The 24,859-nt window shown below is 40.0% G+C and overlaps 1 pseudogene; it reads right to left on the bottom strand.

Moving 5' to 3' along the window:
• LOC122106990 overlaps positions 1–24,859 on the bottom strand; it is a 65,444-nt pseudogene that overhangs the window by 24,563 nt on the left and 16,022 nt on the right.

Consider the following 24,859-nt stretch of genomic DNA (forward strand, 5'->3'; position numbering starts at 1 on the left):
AGAAAGGCCTGTAAAGTTGAGAATGCCTCGTGGAGTTTTACTGAATGGCCTGGCCTGCAACACTCTAGGGGGTGAGAGCTAAGGGGAGGGCAAACTGGTAAGCCAGCCCAACACAAAGGAAGGGAGTGTGCAGTGGAGGTTAATTGTGGCCGTCAGAGATGAGTGGTTCCATGGGGAGATTCATTTAAAATTAACGAGGCATAGGTTGCACTTTATAGGTCTTCCTAGGTAGCTAGATGGTAAGACGGAGGGGCAGAAATGCAATAGACGCCTCAGAAACTCCTCCTGACCAGTCCTCAACCCCAGCAGACCATCCTGGCTGGGTCCCCACATTAGAAAAGCTGCAAGAAGCGGGGGACGGGGAACAGGGAACCAAGCACATGAGAAAGGTCCTGCAGTGTGCATGCATGCAGAGTATATGGTAGTCCCAGGACCAGAAGAGGCCATGAGACCCCAAGAATATCCATACATGAAGCTAGAGACGGAATCATGTCCTCTGCCCTGAACATAATGAAAGACCTCCATTAATGACAAACATTTGCCATATTGTGACATTTTACTCAATGATGGACCTCAGACACAATGGTGGGCCAGTCAGACCGGGGTAACTAGTGATGGCCTAGTCACCTTCATTTGTGCAAGCACACACTATAATATGTGTGCAATGAAGAAAGCTAACAATGTGTTTTGTAGAACAGCAGCCCCACCAATCCTATACTGTGTTTGAGCTTCACCTAAGGATCCATACCCTTGACTTAGAAATAGTGTGACTGACTCACCCAGGCAATGCCAATAACTGCTTGGCATGGATACTTCTAGAAAGCACAAGATGCTTCTAAAATCTAACTTGGGATAAAGGATGATGTAGACGAGCCTCTTAGTATCCTTGTCACAATGATGTTGAATCAAAAGGCAGTATATACAAGGGGCTATTGGGCCCCATCTCCATTACAGAGATGAGAGAGAGAGAGAGAGAGAGAGAGAGAGTTCCCTCCCCAGAGGATGCCCCTGGCCCAGGCACACAGAATTACTTCCTCTTTTGTATTCCTAATAGATCTCACGTGCTTGATTTATTTTTTAAGAAATTACTGTTTGATTCAGGAGTGAGAAGTTTGCCTTATTTATCTTTATCTCCACCACATGACATGGTGAGATCTCCATAAAATTCCATCAATGATAACCAACCAGAGATTATGATGCACCAGAGATTATGATGCACCAGAGAAAGAGCACTTGGGAAGGCAGGGGGAGGGAGACTCCAATCCTAAAGCTGAAAGCTAAGGAACACAAGTCCTGGAGATGGAGAAGACATTGTCCATCTTCATAGACTGCAAACACTGGGCTGGGAATCAGGAAAAGAGAAGAAATTGGAAATGGAAGACAGACTGGGAGTGGTAGTGCATTCTGTAGTCTCAGTACTCAGAAGGCTTAGGAGGATTTCAAGTTCAAATCCAACCTGGGCTAAATAATGGGGGGGGGGGGAGAAAAGAGGGAGAGAAAGAGAGAGAGGAGGGGGGAGAGGGAGAGAGGGAGAGAGAGTCATACATCCCATCAGGAACTCGAAATCATAAAAGTAGCTAAGATCTCAAGGCTACAATGTCTATAATGACACCTAACTGCTCACTCGTTGGTTTCTCATTCAGTCCTCTTTATGAAGAAACCTGAAGAAGTGGAGGACAAATATTGACACAAGTTGGCCAGTCCCTCCTTTTCCTCTGCAGAATTCATGTAACACCCACCACAGAGATGGAAGGAAATGAGGCATTCTGACAAGACATCAGACATACAGCAATGGGCCACAGGTATAGCTACTCAGCTCATGATCAATGCTTTCTTCCCCTAAAGAAGTCACTCAGTAGAACTGCTTTGTAAATTTTAAGAGTCCTTGTAGCCCAAACCCATCTTCATGGCTTGTCTTTCCTAGTCATATCTGTTTTCCTCAAAGGATAAAGAGGAGAAAAGTCTACTTTTTATCAGGTTTCTTGCCTCTTAATAAAGATTAGGCCCATAGTAGTTATTTGAGTCTGGTGGCCAATGACATGATGTATGCTTGGGAAGATAAGCGATTGGATTTAGGGTTGTCACTCTGAGGGTAAAGCTGGAAAGAACAATGAGAGTTGAGCAGAGAAGCCACCCTCCCTTCCCCCCCCCCCCCCCCCACCCCCAGCCCACCTAAGAAGGAGGCATGGTCTTCATTCAGTAAGACAAGGGAGTCAATAGTCATCATCACAAGGCTGCATCTACAGCATGACCTTTCTGAAGGTACACCTCAGGTTGGCACTACTGGAGGCCATTGTGACAAGACTGATCCAGGCAAGACCTACAGCCTGAGGAAGGAATAAAGATGTGAACATGCCATTGTCCAAGAACCGTGCTAAGGCTGTAGAGACAAAGATAGTCAGTCTCAACTTTCAGGATCTGAGGAGCAACCAGAATGTAAGCTGCTTGTAGACCCAAATACCATCACTGAAATGGTCTTGGTTGACCTTGAGTTAGACTCACCTTGTAGCTCAAGGTACCACTTTCTCCTTAAGGAAATAAATGTCCCTCCTTACCAACACTATTGGACCACAGAGACTATGTAGACTTGGCTTAGGAGCACAGGACCATTTCCGTTATCCAGAGCAGGAGACCATGGAGAATTAGGGAGAGGAGATGTCAGAATCTGGTAGAAACTGGACCTGAAAGGATCAGCACTGGGGAGGAAGGAAGGAAGAAAAGGAGGGAGGGAGAGAAGAAGGAAGGAAGGAAGGAAGGAAGGAAGGAAGGAAGGAAGGAAGGAAGGAAGGAAGGAAGGAAGGAAGGAAGGAAGGAAGGAAGGAAGGAAGGAAGGAAGGAAGGAAGGAAAGTGAACATGTAACCTGGAAATTTTCATGATAGAAGGAAAATAAATTGAGCAATGCAGAGCAATGACTAGGGCTGGTGCCCATTATCAGGTGTCAAAGACCCAAATGGACATGTAGAATAAATTAGCATTCATGACAATCCCCAGAAATTGTAGGAGGACCCCTTCCCAGACACTGAACTTTCAGTCTAAACTCTAGGGACCCTCAGAATGACTGTAGTTTCATCCTTACAAGAAATGTGGCCTTACTAAACTGGTGAACTACAATATTCTGGTTACTCCAGATTTATCTGTATAAACAATCTGTATTCTAGGAACTGACTCTGCTCACAACATTAGTCATGATTTTTGTTGTTGTTGTTTGTGGGATGAAAAGAACCAAAGCTAACCTGAATTGAGACTTGTTTCCAACCAGAAGGCCTAGCAGCTTCCTTTGTTCACCCTGACCTCTGTGATCAGCAAAACAGTTACTGTCAAAGTGACAGTTTCAACCTTCAAACTTCCTACTGTAGTTCAGATGTAGAATGTCCCCCAAAGCCTCCTGTGTGAAAGGTGTAGTCCCCAGCATGTTACTTTAAGAGGGAGTGTCTACTGGAGATGTTAAGTTTTAGGTCACTAGGGCTGTGCCCTTAAAGGATGTATGAGACACTGGTTTCTTCTGCCTTGATGTTCTATCTCATCACAAGCCCAAAAGCAATAGGGCCAACCAACTGTAATCTGGAACCTCCAAAACCATGAGCCAGAATAAACCTTTTCTCTTTGTAAGTAGCTTAGCTCAGATATTTGTTATAGGGACAGAGGGTTGACTGACATACTACCAGAGGAAGCTATACTCCTGAGCTAAGAACTCAACTTGATTCAATTCAGCACACTCAAATCCCTCCCCCAACCCAATTCTGTGGGCTTTATTATATATGATCAAGTAAGTTAGAATGAAGCTGTCTCCAAGTTCTCATTTTTATTTCATACTGACAATATTATTTTTTATCAAGCTCATATTTCAAGGAGCTTTATTCTACTCTGATTTTCTTGAACCAGGGGAAATTATCTTGTTCTTTCCTTTGAGTTGAAAGAAAACCTTCCCATAGCTAATGTTTATCAGTGGCACAATTTCTTTTGCAGAAAAAGAAAAGAAAGAAAGAACAAGAGAAAAGAAACCCTCTTAACGTAGAAGGAAAAGGAATCCCAGGACTGGGATGATAGAAAGCACTACTTAGGAGGGCTTCACCTTCTATTCCTCCCACAAAATGTTGATTTGGTCCCACAAAATGTTGATTTGGAGACCAGCCCTTGTCTGGCCAGAATTCTGGGTGCTAGGCCTTAACTCTTTCATGGGAAGACCTCTGAGAAAAGACAGGGTAACCTGAAATAGCAAAGGGATGGAGATTGGTCAGAGATTTCCAGGAAAGGAAAAAAAAAAGAACACATAAGAAAACTCACATACAGATTTCTTTAAAAATTGGTCCCTCCAGGAAATGAAAACAAAAGAGATTTTTTTCTTTTTCTCTTTTTGTGTCTTGCTTGTTTCTTTGTCCATCTTTGGAAGGGTAAGAGGGAGCACAAAAATGGAGGGATATAGGGTGAACAAATGCAGCAGTGGTACTCAGTAGAAATTATGTTGAAAATAAACTATACACCTTGTAGGCAAGGATTGGGAGAGGAAGAACTGGGAGAGAACTAAGGAAAGGGTGACACTGTCTAAAAAGTAATGTGCTCATAACCTGACCTATGAAATGGTTAGGTAAATCAACTTTATAATAACAATAATTGTTTTTTAAACAGTGGTTGCCTAGCAAGCACAAGCCCTGAATTCAGTCACAAGCAAGCAAAAGAAAGAAGGAAAGAAAAAAGGAAGGAAGGAAGGAAGGAAAGAAGAAAAGGAGGGAGGGAGGGAAGGAAGGAAGGAAGCAAGGAAGGAAGGAAGGAAGGAAAGAAGGAAGGAAGGAAGGAAGGAAGGAAGGAAGGAAGGAAGGAAGGAAGGAAGGAAGGAAGGAAGGAAGGAAAAGCCAACTGAGTAGAGAGGAGGAGAGACATAAATTTCAAAGAATGGTGCCTACAATTACAGGAGCTGCATTCCAAAGTGTAGAACAAGTCAGCAGCTAGAAATTCAGGCAAGACTGGATGCAATCTTCTTTCTTCTCAAGCAGGAAGCCTCAGCTTCTACTGAACACCACATTTTCTTTTTTCTTTTTTTTTTTTAAGGGTAGACTTTATTGCAATTTGTCTTCATTGAAGTTTTTTTATTTTTTTTAATTGTGAAAATACTGTACAGAGGGGTTACAATTACATGGGCAAGATAATGAGTACATTTCTTATCAAGCATTGTAGCCTCCTCCTTTTTTTCCCCTTCCTATCCCTTCCCATCCTCCCCCCCCCCCCCCCGCACCCCTGAACACCACATTTTCAAGGGTAAATTCCTTTACTTCAAGTCAATGGGTAGTAAAGATAAACACATCTACCAAACACTTTCCAAGCAACATACACAAGTCTGTGGCTAAAGAATTGGATATGGTCACCCAGCCAAACTGACACATAAAACCAACCTTCACTGGGGAGCAGGGTAAGTAAAGGAGGTGGAGGCAGCTCAGAATATTCATGGTAGCTGATCATCACCATCCCATACAAAAGCATTTTAATAAAAATACCAACCCTAGTATATTCTCTAAATTAGGTTTTTACAAAAGCTCTTGACCTTTTTTAGGTTGTAGCTACAAGAAGGATTATTGGTAGCAAGAATCAGGAAAGAAAGAGGGAGACCCAAATTGGGGTACCAAAGAACAAATCTTAGCAACTGTGGTTGAACACTGAAGTATTTGGTCTCCATGAGAGAATTCTGATCCCAAGCCATTGCAGGGAAAACTGTCACAGTCCAACTAAGAAGAAAGACTACTAGTATAAAAACAACAATTCCTATTCATTGAGAATCTGCTAAATGATATCTCAGGAAGCCTACATAATAACATTTAAATGATTACAGTTTTGTAGCATAGGGGAAAAAAGGATCAAGCAGTTATTCCACCATAATACATATAAAAAGCAGAAGAGTTGAAATGTCAACCAAAATTTTAGCTTTTTGAAACATAATATTATAGAAGCAAATTGGTATGTTTACCAGATGTAAGCTCTGATGATTTGGTTTGCCCTGGTTCAGGTAATCTGTAGTTTCCATTGTCTAGTTTATCTCCTAACCAAGACTCAGATAATATTGGCTGGGTTAATGTCCCCAAAGAGGTCCTGCCAAACTCTTAAGTTTTCATCCCCTTCCCTAAATCCAATGTCCAATGCTGAAGTTTTTAAGAGGAATGCAAACTATGGTTGCTATTTGAATGCACATAACTCCATTAACAATGCAGTACCTGACTACAAAATTTATCTGCATGTTTCACGTCTGCATCATTTTTGAATGGCATCCTCCTTGCCCCCAAAGCAATAATACTTTGATTGCAAACTATTTCCCTTACCAAATAAACTCCTTCCCATTGAGAGCTGCTACTATGGAAATCTATGCAATAGATTCATTTCTGTGGCATGGCATATCAAATTTGACAACATAATTTTGACATTTGGTAAAAGCAGATCTTTGTTTACATCTTCATAAGACTTGTTTAATAGCATTTTTCTCAAATCTCCTATGGTACATATTTTATGCTGATATCAACAATGGGGTGAGGGGAGAGACTAGTTTTGTCTTTTTGTTTGTTTGTTTATTTTATGTATTTTAGACATTGGAAGGAGTTTTCACAAAACTATAGGGCCACCTGAAGTCAGGCTGGAATTTAAAAAGTGATTTACCATATGGGTAATGTTAATTATCAATTCAATTAATCATGACCCATCCCTCCCTTGCAATGGCCATAGCCACATACATTCCTCAACATACAATCTGATGCCAAACTCTCTTGAAAAGATTATTCTGAATTGGATTCATGAGAAACAAATTGGACTTATTTCACTCCAAGAAATTGGAATCATATATAATAAAATAATGCCAAATTATACTTGGAACTAGGAAATGCTTGGTTCCGATTTCTTGTGACAAAATAGTTCCAGATTACAGCTAAAGTGTGCAATGTGGAATAAACGCTTTCTTATTTTTAGATAGTTCAAATATCTCTAGGATTGTGTTATTTGCACACAAAAAAGTTCTTATCACTGTTCCTCAAAGGGTAAAATTATATATGAAACGTTTCCTTGGACACCATCCAAAGGTGTTTATCTATTGTGGTCACAAAGAAAGAGAAATCTTTATTAAATATTGGGTTCATAGTTAACATTAAAAAAAAAAACCAAGTAGTATTTCACAGTGAATTCCTTTGAAATCTACAGAACTCAATGCTAATAGCTTGCTATTGACAAAATAATCTGTCATTTTACTCTACTCAAATGACAATTGCCTCAAGGTTACTTCTGTGTTACTGTCATATAGAGAGGAAAATAGAGAGGGCAGAGCTGCACAGTAGTTCAGCATGTCAGTGAGTTAACTGCTAAGGCCTCAGAAAGCATATTACAACCAGTTCAATTTTGAGAATATCTATCATTGAAGGTATTGATACATCCCATTTATATATTCCAAGGTTACTTTTTTATCATTATATCCTGAGCTCATACAAAAGGCTGAGAAGTGTTATCCTCCATTTGTGTATGCCAAGATATTGGCAGAGAACCTCCTTGGACACATGTGTGTGTTAGGGACAGTGAAGGAACACTATGGTTTATCACTTATCTTTCCACCAATCCCTTAATCCATCCACCCACCCACCTTATTCTCCTGATGGATTTCAAAATAAGTTGCATAGTTAAATCACAAACACCTATGCACCTTGAGCACCAACTCAAGTTCAAGACAACAAAGAAGGTTAGGAAATGGTGCGATCAAACTGGAGAGTGAGAAAGAACCCACAGGTGTGTGTTGGAAGTGGGAGGGTGACTTGCATAAGAGAGGCCCAAAGGCTGGGGACAGGCAAGGAAAGATGATGAAGGCCTGGACCAGAGTAGAGGTTGTACCCATAGGAGAAGACAAATAGAATTGCAAGCTCTTAATGATTGATCAGGGTAATGGCAGACAGGGGAAAGGAGTGGAAGGAATCTCTAGTAACGCCCAAGTGTCTACTTGGATCAATAGGTAAACTAGTGGGCTATAGTTATTTAGAAAACATTAGGATAGTAAAACAAGTATGGGAAAGGAAGGTGTAGTTGAATTTGGTATATAATTTTGAGTGTCCATACAGCTAGCTAACTGAGCCAATGAAGAATAAGATCAAGAGATCTTCAGGGTCTGCAGAATTTTGGTGACTTGTAGAACTTTAATCTAAAGAGAGAATGTGGTCCAGCAACAGGAACAACTTCACACAGCACATGTACTGAAAAGGAAGGTAGGGAAGACATGCTCAGGAAAGAAACTGAGGAGCAACATTTGGTGAGGAATGAGGAGAACTAGGAAGATCAGAGTCTTGGAGGTGAGGAATGAAAGATGATTTCAGAAAAGTCCAAAGTGTAAAATGCTAAGTCCTAAAGAGATGTCTGGACTGAGGGAAGTCTATGGTATTTGAGCAAAGAGATTGTCAGTGTCCTTAGCAGAAAAGAGGCTTTGTTTGTTTTGTTTGTTTTTGGAGCTAGGGAAAATTCAACCAAATTTCAATGAACTAAGCATGGAATGACAGATGAAGTCATAGGTGCAGTACATGAAGATCAATTATTCTAGAAATTTGGCCTTGAGGAAGGAAAAAGGTAAGGTTTGTGTATTTAGAGCACAATGTAGGGTTTGGAAGGATTTGCAATGAGTGGAATACTGGATCACACATAAATAAATGCTTAGACTGTTGAGTCGACCTCAAAATTCATTGGCTGGCACTGATGGCTTTTATTGCATAGGTGTTTGATCTCCCTGGTTGTACATGGACTTCTATAAACAAATGGGACCAAGTAGGAACATAAAAGCTTGAACATGGCATTTACTACATCTCATCTTCCAGTTGAAGCATCTAAAGCCAAAAGAGAATGAGTAGCTCAAGGTCACCCACAGTACTTACGTAAAGAATTCTGCCAGGGTCCAGATTTTCCAACTGCAATTGTAGGAAATTTTCAACTAAGAACATCTCAAAGGCGTAGCCCTGATCCATGAATTTCCTTCACTGCCTCCTTGCAGTGTGGTTGTCTTTGGGTAAAAACCCAATTCTACTTTTACTTCCAAATTGGTATTGATTTGTAGATACACAACATTAGTGCAGTGTATCTACAAATTCTTATCACCTCTCACCTTTGCTCAGTTCTGCCTAGTTGAGAATAGTTGCATGTCACTGCAGGGGAACTATTTATGATTTTTGTTGATAGCAAATGTGTGGGCTGATGTTGGATTCCAGATAATTAAAGGACACGGACAAAACCTTGAGCCTTTTCCATTCCTACTCCTGCTTCTTCAGCTCCCTCTCCAACTTACTTTACTGAGCTGAACCGAAAACCCTTTGGAATCACCTAATGTTAGGCAATGTAGTTGCCCTATGCAGCAAAAGAGAAATAACTACATTTCTTGCTAGTTTCCCAAAACTTTCCTCTTGTTATTTGAAAAGCACAATAATTTTCTACTTACTTTCCACTGATATAAAACAGATTTGTCGGAAACCTAAAAGAAAGCTCCATTTTATATTGGCTTTTCTTTTATTTATTTTTTCCTGGTAGACCACTGCAATCACATGGCTGTGCAATGCCTATATTGGGCTTGGCTACTACACCAGCCTGCACTTGCAAAAAAAAAAAAAAAGTTATTTTCTAGATGTAGTGAGAAAAAGCTGAACTAATACCATCTGCCTCTCCAAAGTGCTTTAATTGTATTGGCAAAAAAGAGCATTTCTTATTATTTTTTTAAAGCTGACTGTAATTGGCTGGTTAAGCAGCCCTGTTACAAGAGGAATGATAGTATTACCCACAGTAGATTTTTCTTAAAATGATCACACTCTCCTCGGAGCACTGGAAAGGCATTTGTGAGATCCTATAGGGGTCAGCAAGCTTCCCAACTTGCGCACCTAAGACTGTCTTCCTGATCCACATGGCGACCCATGCTTCTTTCCATATATATCTAATGGTAACTAGGTAGTGTTTTTATTGGTCTGGTAGTTCTTGCTTCTTTATTTCATCCTGGTGGAAAACCATTTTCTTCCTGTGCGTCAATCAAACTTTGCTTTTAAAGATACTCCATCCCCAAAGTTGACCGACTAACATGAAATCACAGGTCTGCATCTTATGTTGGGTGAATTTGGGAGGGATTGGCATCCAATTTGTGTGTGAGAGGCCAGATGCAGAAAACTTTGGCTACACAGTCAGGCTAGAGAGTCAAGAACTCAGGTAATATGAGGTGAAGGCTATGAATCAACAGAGAACTAACACTTTCTGAAAAGGGAAGGTGCTACAACAAGGGGAAGTCTAGCACAGGAAGACAAAGGTATATATTTGGCAGAGAAATAATCCAAAGAGAAATAGAAGGTTTAAAGAGATTTCTGGAGACAAATGTGTGCAGTTTAACAAGGCATTTTACAGCTGCCCTTCTCTCTTGGGCAAGGAAGACATGGTTTCAAGGATAAATGTATACAGGAGCTAAAGCAGAGACCAGAGTTATTGTTATTTATTGTTATTTTTTTTTTGTCCAATTCAAACTGAGGCAGCTCCTAACCCACCCTAGATAGGGGATGCTGGATCTTGGTTGAGCACAGTAGCTCAACAGTGGTGTTTAATTTACTAAACTAATGGTTTATATAGTAGAATATACAGTTGTTCTCTCTTTGCCTCTGCTTAGAACTATGTTCTAAGTACAAGATTGGGTCTATGAACACTTTGTATCTCCCTTAAGTGATGTATGGAGGATGGATAGAGGTAAATTGAAACACTTCTGTACTGTATTGCCTTTTCAACCCACTTGTTTACAATTTACCAGCCACTTAAAGGTTACAAAGAAAATCCCTTATGATTTATTGCTTGGAAAGATGATGCAGAGAATTTGAGGGAGAATCACTAATAAATTGATGGAGAAGCACTTTGTTAATATAGAGTGCTATTGAAATGCATAACGAGGAGTGGCCTCTTCAAAGTCATTCACTCAAGAAGAGGCTAGAAATCTGGAAGCCTGGCTCTTCATCTAGCAGGCCCTGGCACACAAAGCTTGAATAGAATATGCCTTTGACCCCACTTAGATACTCCAAAAGGGGTGCCCACTTATTTCCAAGCAGTATTCTAGGCTTGGATAACAAAGTCAAACAAGAAATGGAACCATGCTTTTCAAGTCTGGAGGCAAGAACAAATCACCTGAGATCTTGGAACTCATTCTGGAGATGCTGTATTTCAAATAAGCTTTTTGGGCTAAGCCAAGACTATGGGTCCAAAATGCAGCTACAGTTGAAAGCACATGGAGAGGCACAGAGGCCCTGTCACCACCAGGACTTCAATAGCTGCCAAAGACCAACTCTAAAGGAACAGAGCATTGTTTGTTAGCAAATTACCAAAATGAATGTATCCAGTTGAGTGTAAGTCGAAGGCAAACAGCGGTGGAAGTTAAGAAGAGAATAGGGCTCTGATTAATATTTTGAAGACCGTGACATACATGTTTTTGTTGATGTCCCATGTGCAGATAGACCCAAAGATATTTACACTTACAGGTGAGTAGATAAACTATAGAGAAGACTGTAGGCTTGTCAGTTCAGGGTCCATCACCAAGGCTGGCATATATAAAGCTCCATTTTCAATGTTTTTTCTTTTTTAAAGAAGAAATTTTTATCTCCATTCTCCCTACTATAAGCGATGAATTTGATGCATCTCCTTTTTATTTTGGTAATTGTTCAGATATAATTTACAATATATCTTTTGTTTTGTTTTGAACCTGAGGTATGTAGCCAGTGAAGTAAAATGACCTTCATTAGGAAGGCTGCTGAATTTACACATACGGATGTGCCTAAATCAAGTCATCGAATATTTTTCTGCTGCTCTGTGCACATGTTTTAAATGTGCATAAGTGACATTGTGCAACAGAGATCATTGTGTTCCTTACCTCATTCCGCAGCACACTGTTTTCAAGGTTGATGTATGCTGCTGTGTTTACATATTTGCGTCCAACTGCGTGGTAGGATCCCCTATTGTGTATCTGCCACGTTTCATTTGACATTTCCCAATGAAAGACATCTAAATTGCTCCCAACTCTCTTTACCACAAATAACTCCAGAGTGAGCATCCTCATTAATGTTCTCTTGTAGACTCATGAGATTTTGGGGGGGAGGGGGAGCCTGGGATATATAACCAAGAAAACAAGAACTATGCTATAACACACGTTTATAAATACTTAAAGTATTTATAAACTTTGTCTTGACAAATTGTCTTCTAGAATGGCTCCACCTATTTGCACTTGCAAATCCCTTTTATCTGGAGTCATTTTTGTTTTGAATATTCACTGTACTGCACCAAGCTGAGTTTTATAAGACTTACATAGAAACCAGACACCGGTGGCTCACACCTGTAATCCACTTCTCAGGAGACTGAGATCTGAGGACCACAGTTCAAAGCCAGCCCAGGCAGGAACGTCCATAAGACTTTTATTTCCAATAAACTACATGGAAGTAGTGCTGTGGCTGAAAGAGATAGAGTGCTATTCTTGAGTACAGAGAGGCTCAGGAACAGAGTACGTAAACTCTGAGCTCAAGCCCCAGGACTGGCAAAAAGAAGAAGAAGAAGAAGAATTACATAGAGATTTTATCTATGAATGACAATTCACTCACTCAGTCATTCATTCCTTCATTATTTACTCAAAAACTGTTTCTTGAGCATAATATGTGGGTACTTTCCTAAGGCTGAGAATAAAACTGTGAAAAAGACAAAAATCTCAAACCCTTAAGGATTTATTTTCTAGTAATTAAAACCATGAGATAGTTGATATCTGAGATTACTTAGGAAAAGAATAGAATTGGTAGGAAAGAAAGCCAAAGACAGGTTTTAAAAAAAAACAACAAGGTGCAGGCCTAGCAATATTGTTCAATGGTAGAATACTTACTTAGCATGTGCTAGACCAGGAGATGGATCCTTAGAAGTGCAAGGGGAAAAATATTCAAAATGTGCCTGTCTTGGTTGCTCAAACCTATAATCTAGATGTTTGAGAGAGACGTCAGGAGGATTAAGTTTCCAAGTCAGCCTAGGTAAAACACCAACAGCTGGATATAGTGGCTCATACCTCTCATCTCAAGTTCATGGAGAGCATAAATAGGAGGATCAATGTCTAAGCCTATACAGCCATAAATATAAAATCTTATGCAACAAAATAACTAAAGCAAAAAAGGACTTGGGAGGCATGGCTTAAGTGGAGTCACTTACCTCACAAATACAAGGCACTGAGTTCAAACCCCCAGGACTGCAAAGCAAACAAAACATCTCTTACACTACAAGTAAGTGACAATAAAGATTCCCCTTACTATTGATGAGTGGACACTAATACCCACTGCCTTCCTTCATGCCAAAGTACCAGACTTTTAACCACCTTCGCATTTGCCCCATCAATACAAACACACACACATCAAAAACAGATGTACCATGTAAGCATTATTTTGAACTTAAAGGTCCATTGTGTTAGACATCTCACTGCTATGATAAGACAGGTAAATAACCGAAGGGAGGAAGGATCATTCTGGCTCCTGGTTTCAGAGTTTCAGTCCATCATGGAGGGAGTGCAGCAGAGTAGCTAACATCATGTCAGCCAGGAAGCAAAGAGAGAGGAAGGAAGAGAGCATACCTGAGTTAGTGGGCTTTCTCCTTTCTGTCCTTGTATTCTATGGATGCTGACACTGTCTGGAAATACCCTCACAGACAAACTCAGGGCTGTGCTTTACTAACCAGAGACACATTTCTCAACCCAGTTGAGTTAATGGTCTCAATTAACCACCACATCCACAGAGGGTGTTCTAGGGCCTGCAGACATTTTTTTTGGAACCATTAATTGTGAAATGTAAGTAATCGGTGAATATTTTTTTACTAGCTTGGTCTTTAAATTTTTCTACATTTATGTAAATTTTGTAAATTTATGTAAATGATGAAGTATAGAGGGAAAATAGTTCTGTGTGTATGGAAAGGAAAATCATTTTGGTTATTGTGTCTCTCTCTCTAGGTTGCCGAAACTGAAGGTGTGCATTTTTATCCTTGTTATTTTGGGCTCTGGGCCATTTGTCCAGCCTCGTCTCTCCTCCTCTAGCCGTGCCATACACTTACAACAGGCAAACTCTAGGCTGTTGAAACACCAGACATGAATTCCTGTCTCTTCATGTGTTTTCCCTACCACAAAATGCTCTTTCCCTCCCTTCTACCCTTCCTTGCCCTTCAGGAAAATAATGAACCCTTAAGTTTTGGCTCTACTACTTCCTCCTCTAAAAAAAAAGTCTACCTCTCCTCAGACTGACTTTGGATTTTCTATTCCTTAGAGTTATATTAAAGAACAGAACAGGTTGAGCTTCTGCCCAGGATATGCAAAAGCAGGAGCTTTTGAAGCTACCAGAATATCAATGGAGCAAATTAAATTGATAACTTGAATTAACTCAGGTCCCCATGTCCATTCCTTACATAAAAGATGGCATGTAAACTAATAACAACATTTAAGCAGCATTCTGAACAGAAGCATTCCACTTCTTCCCTGGACCATATCTCATAAATATTTTTGCCACAGACATGAGACATTGCTCTAAATAGCCATAGCCCACTGCTGGGACAAGTGTCTAAAGTCTCCATGACCACAACAAAACCTCTTAGACCAAACATGGCATGATTTACTAAGAACGAACAGGACGTATTATTGTATACATCGCAAACATTTTAATATGCCTTCTCCAAAGTTACTTACCTGGTTTCAGAAATTCCAATTCCAACAGGTTAAGTTATCCTGTATATTCAGTGTCTATCATATGCCCTTACTTTAAACAAGGAGAAAAGGCATCAAATTTTTCTTAATAGAGAATTTTCTCAGTATGGGTGTAGTTTAATGATACAGCACTTGTTTAACATGGATGAGGCCCTGGGATCCAACTCTAGTGCAAAGAGAAGGGAGGGGGGAGAAAGAAGGAAAGAGAAAGAGAAAGAGAGGGAGAATCCTTTTCTCTACATCTACATCCATTATGAATGGAACCAGGTAACTTGAGGCGATAGGTTGGTTAGGAGAGAACAATGGAAGGGTCACATTTGTCAAGATGTATTATACTCATGAACTGAGGTACTGAATTGAAACCCTTTGTACAATTACTTAAAGACAATAGAAATAATGAAACAATAAATGCATTATGTTTTTAACTTGTTTCCTAAGAAACACCAGTTTGAATAATGTGAATCAAATAGCCATCCAACTCTCAGTATTTAACCCAGGGCCAAGCTCTACAACAATGAAAGATGGCAGAAGATGACAAGATGGCAGATATGAATAAACTACCATTTTCTCATGACAGGTCTGTACCACATGCTCTCTTTCTCTGCCATATTTCTTTTCTAATAAACTTTTCTATCTTCTTTATTTGTGGTCACATCTGGCCTAAATTCTTCTCTTGCCAGACCCAAGGTTGCCTAACTTCCCTAAACTTTCTGGTAACATATTTGATGAGTTGGTTGGGAGTATGTCTTTTGTTGACTTGGACTCATCAAATAGTTACAAGTATCTATGACATGCTCAATAACTTTTAATTAAGTAAACACCTCACAGTGGGTTAGGCCCCTGTACATATAAAAATTCAGACACTGTTGTATAATTCTGCATGTAGCACCTGCATTGCTAATAGAAGCAGCTGAGAGAAGAGCCCAGTTCCTTTGGTGATTCACTTAACCAATCAAGTATTTGTGGAATGACAAACAGTAGCATCTCATCAGCCTTAGAGAAAGAACACTGGGGGAAATTGAAGCAAAACGAAGTCCCCATGCTCTTGAAGTAAACCATACGGACGCTACAAACACTCTGAAACAGTCTGGAAAGAGTAAGCTGCAAGGTTCCATGAAACAATAGCAAGGATCCCTAGGGGACCCAGGATTTGAATATAGGATGCAGAAGACACCTATTCCTACCTTGATTGCACAATTGAAGGCAGACACTAGAATTAGAGAATCTGAGGCTCCAATTTCTATGTATAGCTTCATGAGCCATGCAGTATGTAATGAAAAATTAACCCTCAAGCTAACCGGAGTGGGAAGAATTTTTAAAAGTATATACATAGTATGTATATGTATGTGTGTATATACATGTATGTAAGATAGATAGATAGATAGATAGATAGATAGATAGATAGATAGATAGATAGATAGATAGATAGATAGATAGATAGATAGATAGATAGAACGATCAATCACTGGGTGAGTCATGGGGAGACTTGAGGGCCCTTTCTATATCCTAGGCAAGCTAACTTTTCAGGAAGCATCACAGAAGGAAAAGTGAGGCAAATGCTTCACTGCTGCTTGGCTTCCACTTTTCCTCTTGTTTGGAAAGATGAAATTGACTCACTGGCAAACATCTCATGAAAATCTGTCCCTTTTTGTTTTCTGAAATTATGTCAAAAATGAAAATATTTTCTGGAGCAGTATCTTAGTGGTAGAGCACTTGCCTTGCATACATGAGACCACAGGTTTGATCACTTGACTGAAAGAGAAGAAACCAAACTATGAAGGCAATAGAATTAAATTTTGAGCTATGAAAATGACAAATGAGCAGAAAATGACAAAATATCAAAAAAACTGATCATCTATACCATTCGCAACAGACAAAAAGGCCCTATTAGAAAGTTCAAACATTATTTTTTCAAATAAATGGTAATTATTTTTTCCTTTAAAAACCACAAAAATATGTTAAAACATTAAAGACATAGCTTTGAAAATTGTATTGAAACAGACAGTCTCTGCCATGTGCTACCAAAGTAGGACACACTATAATGTCTTTGGCAAAAGTTTTTCAACTCATGAAACATTCAATTTCTTGACAGACAGACAGACAGATAGATAGACTTTACGACCACAGTATTTTTTAAAAAGAAATTGAAGGTGTGAGACAAATACTTTGCAACAGAGGAATTACTAAATATAACTTAGAATATGTGTTTCAGCCAGACTTCTGTTACCATCACAAATATCTGAGATAATCATAAGTAATAAAGTTTTGGAGGCCTCCATCTATGGTCACTTGACCAGCATTTCTTTTGGGACTGTGGTGAGACAGAACATCATGGTGGGAGTACATAGAGAAAGAAGCAAGCAGCTCCCTTATAGTAGTTGCAAATCAAACAGGAAGAAAAGGAGGAAGCCAGGATTCCAATATTCTCTTAATGGCCTAACTTCCTCCCATTAGGCTCTACATCCACTGTCTCTCAAGATTGCCAAGCTGGGGACCAAGCTTCTAACATATGGGCCTTTAGAACATATATACCCAAACCACAGCAATAGACATATATGAAAAAATTACAGTAGACATTTGAAAGCAGCTTTTAAGAGTGCTGAGTATTCTTGACAAGTAATGACCCGTATAAGAGGGATAGGCTAGAGTTTGTTGTCGAAATAATGTCAAAATCTCAGTTGCTTAGTAATAGTTCTCTTGCTTATTTTACATATCCAAATGTTTAGGCAGGAAGTGAAGAAGTCTCTTCCCACATCACTTGGCCATGCAAACTCAGAGACGTATATGAGTCGTTTATATGTGTAGGTATAAATGGATGAAACCAACTAAGTAACACAGAAATCCAGGCTGTGAAATTACAAATGAGTCTTATTTTCTTTAAAACATGCCTGAATTTTCTATAAAGCAATAATTAATTTTGTAACAAGGGTAGATCAAGATTTATAGTTTTTTTGTTTTGTCTTGTTCTGGGGGTAGTACTGAAGTTTTGAACTCAGAACCTCGCACTCACATGGATTTCTTGCTCAGCTGCTGCTGTACCATGTGAGCCATGCATCCAGATAGGGGCAATCTAGCAAACTTTTCTGCCCATGCTGGTTTCAAACCTCTAATCTCTGGATCTTAGCCTCCTGAGTAGCTTGCAGGCATGAGTCACTGGCACCCAGCTTTTGTTATGTTTCAATCAATAGTAACCCTACTATTCTGTATTCACTTGCCTTTGGAAAGCAAACATTTCTTTTTCCTAACTCAGTAAGTTCCTTCCAAGGTTGTCAGCCTTGGAAAGTTTACTGGAACTGGGTCACTTTGTGTGAACTCGGTTACATCATTAAAGTGGGAATAATATGCTTTCATATTCTACCCATAAGAAAGTTAAATGAGAACTAATGATAAATATTTACTTACAGAAACGTTGTGTCTTGGAGGAGAACATGTCTATTAAACATAAACAACTGTGATGTGTCCCTCAGAACTGGGAATTCAATTGTGCCACCCCACATTCAAGATGAGGTAATATGTAGCTGCCATTTAGCTGCAAGATACACACAATGCACTTGACAATTCCCTACAGAAATATGAATCTCTCCAAACAGTGATGCGGTGAGAGGGGGAAAAAATGGCTCAAGTGAATAGAGTGAATTCTTGGTGTTCATTCTTGGTGTCTCCAACTCTTCATAACTCAGCTTCTGGAAATTATTTTCTCTGAATTCTCACTGTTCATGAAGTCTGGGTTAGATAGGCAATCCTGACTTATTGAACATCTTGTTCAATAAAGTTTTATTACCCTAGGAAGGTAGAGGATTCTCAAGGCTACTTTTTGTACCCTCTTGCCATCTAGCTCAGCCATGCTGGACAAATGCTCCCTTTATTTGACCTGAACTTTTTAGAAGAACGAGTGAAGTTATGGGTATGAACACTATCCCTCCAAACACACCTAGTACAAGTGCCCACCCATTCCCTCAAACGCCATCCATTAACTGATACAGAGACACAGAGGATTCAAAATGGCAGCAAACAAGATCTTGATGGTCAACAGTCAAACTGAGATTTCATTACAAAAAGTAATCATAAAAAGTGCATGCTAAATTTATTCAAAGAGAAAAGACTCCCTTTTCCAAGCCTGTCAGTCCATCTACCATCTCTCAGTGAGCAGGAAAAGAAAATGCCACTGGTGGAAATCCCAGTGCACTGGGGACAGATGGAATGTTTGCATTTGGAGTCTTTTCTTTAAAAAAAAAAGATTTATAATATGCCCTACTAGTCAAAGGTCTCCCTCGATGTGAGGAGAAATTAATTAGTGGCAGCTTCTCCACGGCAGCATCAGTTAACTAATTGCCTGTATGTGGGGGATGAGGAAGGAAAAGGAAATAGTTGGGGGGGGGGTGGAGAATGAGAAAACAGATGAAGTTTTAATTAATGGTGTCTTGAGATGTCATTTCTTCTGGAACAAAGTCAGAATGACCTCTGGGCTGCTCACTGATCCAATGCCATGTTCTGCATATAGTCACAATATTTTTATCCACAAGACTTCCAACTAGAATAGAAAAAATGCTACGGTCCTCTGAGTCCAACAAGGGACCATTCCTCCACAGGTCATGTGACATGGAGCTTAGTGGGACTTTGTTCAGTGATACATAGACACAGTCGCAGTTTCATTAATACCTTTACACTGACTTCCGATTGTGTAAAATCAAGCAGTTTTGATGTAAAAACTACAATCCTGCATTTAAAATGATTACTCCCCCCCCTTTGACTTCCTAGTTGGAAGGATGAGATATAATCATATCATCTGGCTTGATGATTTATGGATATCATAAATCACAATGTGTTTTTAGTCAAGTAGTATCTGTCACAGTGCTGAGAGACCAGAACAACTAGAAGCTTGTGAAGAGATTAAAACAACAACAAGGAGAGTGCTTAAAGGGATATTTTGGAGAAAGAGGCTTACTGATAGCTGAAGAAAACAATGCTGGCCACAAGGACTGAGTCAATGTTTTCTTTCTTCTCTGGGTAGGGGCGAGAGTTGTTCATGGTTCTACCATCACTTAGTCCGCTCTTCCCAGCAGAACACCTGCACATAGGGACACTTACAAAATCAACCTCACTGTGGTCTTGCTCACCATGAATGATGACTGTTCAAAAGTAAGAGGGCAAGTGCCCTCTTGGCATTAAATTAAGTGTGTGTGTGTGTGTGTGTGTGTGTGTGTGTGTGAGAGAGAGAGAGAGAGAGAGAGAGAGAGAGAGAGAGAGAGAGAGAGAGAGTATCATGGAGGAAAAACTCTAAGTTCGCTAAGTTCTATTTCTAATTCTAAATTCAAGTAGCATTTAGTCTGAGCCAATTCATTACTTACGTGGATGGCTAATCAATGTTTCAGACTTCTCCATCATACCATATTGCTTCTTTTGTAGTCTACAGTACACCAGTACCCACTTCAGACTAATAATTCATGTTATCCCAATAACTTACTTCTGAACATCTGTGATTGTTGGCTTCATTTTAATGCTTAATAATGCAAATGGGTTTTTCTTGTGACATTCATTTGCTCAGGCTACCAGTTAAAAAAAAAAATATCATAGACAGGGTGACTTAACAACATCAATCTATTCCCTCACTCTTCCAAAAGCTGTAAATGCAAGATCAAGGTGTAGGCAGGACTGTTTTTCTCTGAGACCTCTCTCCTTGGCTTGCAGATGGCTGTCTTTTCCCTGTACCATCACGTGGTATGTGTCTGTGCCCTGATCTCTTCTTATAAAGTCAGATTGACTTAGAGCCCAACCATATGTCCTCATTTTACCTTATCCCTCTTTTAAAGGCTCCATGTCCAAATACATTTGCATTCTAAGGTATTGGATGGATGTTAGGAATTTGTTGAACTCACGCCATAGAGTTCATTTTCCCCCAGCTTCAGCAAAGCTAAATTTTATTAACAGCATGCACATATTTGCACGCAAACACACAATACACATTTTACATTTTCCCATAATTTCTCTGAACAATTCCTACTCAAGCTATTATACTGAGAGTTGGGGAGAAAAAAACTCCATTTCTTCTGGCTCAAAGCAGGCTCTCTAGAGTAAACCCAGTGTCTCAAAACGCTCAGTTTTAAAGGTATCTAACTCTTTTTTGAGGACTCAGGCCATTCCTTTTCCCAGAGCTGTTGTCATAAAGACATTGGCTCATCCACTTTCTGGTTATTGCATCTCCTGCTTGAATCTAGGCACCAGCCTCTGTCCTCACTACTGTGGTTGCTGATTTGCCCAAGGCCATTGTGACTCAGTTTGTTTCTGGGAAGAGAACACACCTAGTCATTATCCTACAGACTTCTGCTGCCAACAGCTTCCTTAGTTCTCCCTGGCTTTGCAGGTGTCCCAAGACTAACTGCAGCTCCTCTCTGATCTTAATTCCAGTGATGGCCATCCAAGATCCAGCATTCTCTCTGATTCCACTTCTGAGCTAATAATGCCCATACCTCTCACCAAAACACAGCCGAAGTGTTTTTCCTGTTTCTGTAGCAGAATACCTGAGATGTAGAGGTTTATTTGGTCAAGAAGTTCAAGAGTACAACACTGGCATCTATTGGGCATCGATGAGGCATATGTGATACCGACTACATGGTAACATATACCTTCTACATCGTACCATGGTGGAAGGCAGCACATGGTGAGATTAAGCAAGTATGCCAGCTCAGAGCCCTTTTCCTCATCTGACAAAGCTACCAAGGTCCTCAGGAGATGTCCCCTCCCCGCATCACGGGCCAGTCCATTCCTAATGACTTCAAGAGCCCTACATCCAAACAGCATTGACATATGAGAGTGGAAATTACCTTTCCAACTTTGGGGAGCAAAGTCAAAACAAAGTATGACCACAATGTGACACCCCAGCACAAGGTTCCCATGACTACCACATCTTGGCCCCTTCTCTCCTGTGTGTGGGCTCTGCTTTGGCCTGGGACAGCTCTTCCATTCTGAACGTGGAGTCTAGCTCCTCTGTGTTAACTGCCCTCGGCTTCTCCGGGATATAGTTCCTTCCTCATCTCTCATGTGCCCACAAAAATACACCTAATTATCCCTTCTTCTCCTCAGCAATTTCTACTTCCAACAGTCAGGAGATGTTCTTATGTTGGATCTGCTGTCCTTCACATTATGCGGTAAATAGGACCAGCCTATGCCCACCCTTTGAAGGTCCACTCTCCTGGGACAGATGAAAACATTTTGGAACCAGAAGTGTACTTTTCCTCTTTAGAAAAGCATGACTAAAAACTCATTTTGACAAACAAATCTAACATGGAACAACACTAAGCCAAGACTCTGCTGAGCAGCCTCTTCTCCCCTTGTCCTGAATGGGTGGACTCAATGCCAGGCTAATCTGATAGCTAGGTACATAAATGCATGGTGCCTCTGGCACCAAGCTCTTGACATGAGCCATTCTAGTACCTTCTCCAGAATAAGCTGGTTAAAGGTACTTAATGTATCCGCAGGAAATAGACAATGGGAGAGAGACATCAAGTACATTTGCTCAGAATTTATGGGTAAGGATCTTTCTCTGGTTCCTAACCACAAACCTTTGGGAGCCAAGGAGCCCAGGCAATAACAATGGTCTTCCCAGAAACACGAAAATGCCTCCACCCTGTTGTCTCATATACCTTACCTGGGACCACTGACAACTGTGTGAGTAGGAAGGACGGGATTGACTAGTTTCCCAAGAATCCCATTGAAATAATAATCCCATTGCCTGTATTAGTGGCAATACACATGGATGTTCAGGGAGAAACTAAGTCAGACTGTGGGCTTCATAACTTGATTCTTCCCCTTCCTATCAGAAGTCAAGAAAGTTGCTAACTTTCTCTATGTGTGCTTCCTTCTCTGTAAAATGATGGGTAGAAAGAGGATCTACAGCACCTTGCTATTAGGAAGCTTACAGGATTAATCCATATGAAGTATAAGACCTGTACTTGACACATAGTAGACGCTCAGTAAATATTAGCTGTTGTTATTACTGTCAGGTTGAAAGAAAGTGATTATTAGAAATACTAATAGGTAAGATTTATTAAGTGTTTATTATGTGCCAGACAATGTTACAAGTTCCTTATATATGTAATAGGTACTAAAAACCTATTTATAAGAATCTATTTAAAGCCTTTTTTCCATCATTTCCCACATCTGTCTACCCCCATGGCCACTAGTAAATTTCTGACTTGGTTCATTCAGTATCTCCCCCTATCCCCAATTCTTGGGCCTCCATTCACACACATCAGGAAAAAAAAATATTGTAAGGCTGAGAGGCAAGGAGATTTGTATTTGCAATGGAGAGAATTCTTTCACAGGGGAAAAAGAGTAAAAAAAAGATTAGCTCCAAGAAAGCATAGCAGTTAAGCATGACAAATTTTTGTTGGAATATAAGAATGGACCGAAGTTTTTCAAGGACAACTATTCTCTGTTCAACTGGTCAAGTTGAAGGCCAAGAAGTGCTTTTGTTTTGTTGTTTAGTGCTGGGGATCAAACCCAGAGCTTCATACATACGAGACAAGCACGCTATCACTGATCCAAACCTCCAGCCCCAAGACCAATAAGATTTTTCAAGTTTAATCATTCCCTGTACATATACTACTCCTGTGGAATTTTCTTAGGAAACTGCAATAAATCCATGAATTGGCTTTTCACAAAACTTCTTTGTTTTGTGAAAAACACATTCTTTGAATATGACGACTCAGACATGACCATGTGGGGGCCTGTGTAAAGCCAGGTTGTGTGTGTGTGTGTGTGTGTGTGTGTGTGTGTGTGTGTGGAGACAGAGAGAGAGAGAGAGAGAGAGAGGTTATATGTGTGTGTGCATATATGGGGGGGGGAGCCAGATTATATTCACATTCTTTTATTTTATCCTCATAGAAATCCCAGAGGCTGGATACTAACGTTATCTCTCCTTTGAAGAAAAAATGGAAGCTTCAACAAGAAACTTACCAATAGACTCACAAAAGAGACAGAGCTAAAGGCAAATCTAAAAAGTTTGATCTCAGAACCTGCGTACTGACTGCCATGCTACATTAAATTCATCTTTTTCATTCTGCTTCCTGAAAAATCATACCTCCTATGTTATCCACTGAGAGTTTTGCCTAAGAAAACCAGGGCCAAGTTTTCTTTCAATACATAAAAATGTTTCCTTTCAATAAAAGCAAGTCACTATGCCCATTTGTGTGTGTATATTTTTCAATTAACCATTCACAATGTATAAAATTCAAAAGGTATAACTAGTAGAGAGTCAAGTCCCCACCGAACTGTTTGTCACTTCAGCCACCTGGTTCTCCTGATAGGTAAACAATGTTATCTGCCTCTATTGTATAGTTTCAGTTAAAAGTGTTACAAGAAAATGATTTTTTCTTCATCTTTTTATTTATTTATTTTGTACTAGTACTGGGTTTTGGACTCAGGGCCTAGGCACTGTCCCTTAGCTTTTTCACTCAAGGATGGCACTCTACCACTTCAAACACCTCTACTCTTTACTTTTTCCTGGCTAATTGGAAATAAGAGTTTCACAGACTTTCCTGACCAGATTGGCTTCAAACCATGATCCTCATATATCAACATCCTGAGTAGCTAGGATTACAAGCAAGAGACACCGATATCTGGCTCCCTGGTGTGCAAACTCTCTCTCTCTCTCTCTCTCTCTGTCTCTCTCTCTCTCTCTCTCTCTCTCCCCTTAATGTCAGCCCAATACACTCAGTGCCTTGCACTGTGGTTGTTTCCACTTACCTGTTTATCTGGGGAATCATTCTTTACTAGTATAGTAAGAAACTTCCTCCTTTATCTTCACAGTTAAAAATGATTGATCATGGGCTGGGAATATGGCTTAGTGGTAGAGTGCTTGCCTAGCATGCATGAAGCCCTGGGTTCAGTTCCTCAGTATCACATAAACAGAAAGTGCTGGAAGTAGTGCTGTGGCTCAAGTGGTACAGGGATAGCCTTGAGCAAAAGAAGCTCAGGGACAGTGCCCAGGCCCTGAGTTCAAGCTCCAGGACTAGAAGAAAAAAGAAAGAAAGAAAGAGAGAGAGAGAGAGAGAGAAAGGAAGGAAGGAAAGAAGAAGAAAAAAGAAAGAAAGAAAGAGAGAGAGAGAGAGAGAGAGAGAGAGAGAAAGGAAGGAAAGAAGAAG

The sequence above is a fragment of the Dipodomys spectabilis genome, unplaced genomic scaffold (assembly GCF_019054845.1).
Source record: "Dipodomys spectabilis isolate Male_0828 unplaced genomic scaffold, ASM1905484v1 ptg000045l, whole genome shotgun sequence".
NCBI lineage: Eukaryota > Metazoa > Chordata > Mammalia > Rodentia > Heteromyidae > Dipodomys > Dipodomys spectabilis.